Below are 1,888 nucleotides of genomic sequence, written 5' to 3'. Positions count from 1 at the left end.
ATAGATGACTTTGGACATTTGTGAAAAATTTTGATCCAACTTCTTATATCATTTCCAAAATTAAAAAAATCAAGTACTTTATCAATAAAATCCCAACTAACAGAATCAAAAGCTTTCTCAAAATCAATAAAAAGTAGCATACCAGGTATTTCATTCTCTTCGGCATATTGCATTATGTCATATATTATTCTAGTGTTTTCTCCTATATATCTTCCTGAAATAAAACCTGACTGATCAGTATTAATTAATTTGTTTAAAACAGTTTTTACTCTATTTGCGATTGTTCCTGATGCTATTTTGTATACTATATTTAGAAGTGAAATTGGTCTCCAGTTTTTCAAAAATTGCCTCGGCTTATCTCCCTTTGGTAAGCATGTTATGATTCCCTGTCTTTGTGTTATTGAAAGTTCATTATTATTATATCCATATCTTATTGATCTAACTACATACTGACCTAACTGTTTCCAAAAGCATTTAAAAAATTCAGAAGTAAACCCATCAGACCCCGGACTTTTATTGTTTTTCATCTTTTTAAGTGTACAAGATGCTTCATTATAAGAAATACTCCCCTCTAAACTTTCTGATTCTTGACGACTCAATTTTGGAACACTATTACCATTTAAAAACTGATCTAAATTAACCTCATGAAGATCATTATCTGCAGAATATAATTTTTCATAAAAATGTTGTACCTCATTTAATATTTCACCCTGTTCTCTAATCAGTTCTCCATTTGCTTTTTCTATTACTGGGATAATTTTAGTAACAAAATTTCTATTTTCAAGATTTAAAAAATATTTAGATGGTTTTTCGCCTTCTTCTACCCATTTAGCTTTAGATCTCAAAATACTTCCTTTTAATCTATGTATTCTTATTACTTCTAATTCATTTTGTTTTTCTTGTAGTTCTTTAAAGTCTACATTTTCTTGAGCTTCTAGTTCTTTAATTCTATTTCTAAGATAGCTTTCCTGTTTGTTTTGGGGGATTTTCTTGTATGAAGCATAAGAAATAGTCTTTCCCCTTATTTCAAATAAAAGAGTTTCCAAAAAAAAGTTGGTCATTGATTGTTAGTTAAATATCTTCATTTGGAATGACAGACAAATAATCGAGGTTGTAAACTGGTAGTGCATATTGTATTTTAATGTCTAAAATATGTTTATTAATAATATTAAGATATTCTCTATCATGAAGCAATGAATTATTGAACTTCCAGAGGCCTTTTCCTTTCTTAAAATCGTTAAAAACTATTGATATAATTGGTGTTGAGTGGTCTGATCGATAGCCTGGCTCAATTGTTGATTTTTCAATACAAGATATCATATTTTCTGAAACTAAAAAATAATCTATACGTGACTGTTTGATTGGGTTTGACCTTCTCCATGTATATCTTTTGGTCTCTGGGTGCTGCTCTCTATATATGTCTATCATTCCAAATTCATTTATTAACTCAATTACTCTATCTCTTGCTTTAGGATTGTTTACATGTCTATAATTATTGTCATAATCTAGATCAGGGTTCATAACTAAATTAAAATCACCACATATAATATAAGAGTCATTATTGTAATCATTAATAGTCTGCATTTCTTGACCCGATGTCCAAACCACAATCAACGATCGGCATGATATGTATGTATATACCACTATAGACAAAGCATCCAATAATGTAATCTTTGTCTGCAAATTCTTTTATATTACCTGCTTGCAGAAGGAAGTATGTTTGCTAGATAAGCAAGGAAACCATGTAATACTAGCAGACCAGGCTACCGTATTACAGTCTTTCCGAGTATCCACTAATGATAAGGATACGTTCGTATTAGATTCCGAAACTTCACAAGAATCCTTATAAACAAAGTTTTATCGCTGGCTCTTCTAGTTGCCCGACCAA

The sequence above is a fragment of the Mizuhopecten yessoensis genome, unplaced genomic scaffold (genome assembly GCF_002113885.1).
Source record: "Mizuhopecten yessoensis strain PY_sf001 unplaced genomic scaffold, ASM211388v2 scaffold716359, whole genome shotgun sequence".
Classification (NCBI taxonomy): Eukaryota; Metazoa; Mollusca; class Bivalvia; order Pectinida; family Pectinidae; genus Mizuhopecten; species Mizuhopecten yessoensis.
Note: the sequence above shows the minus strand (reverse complement) of the source record.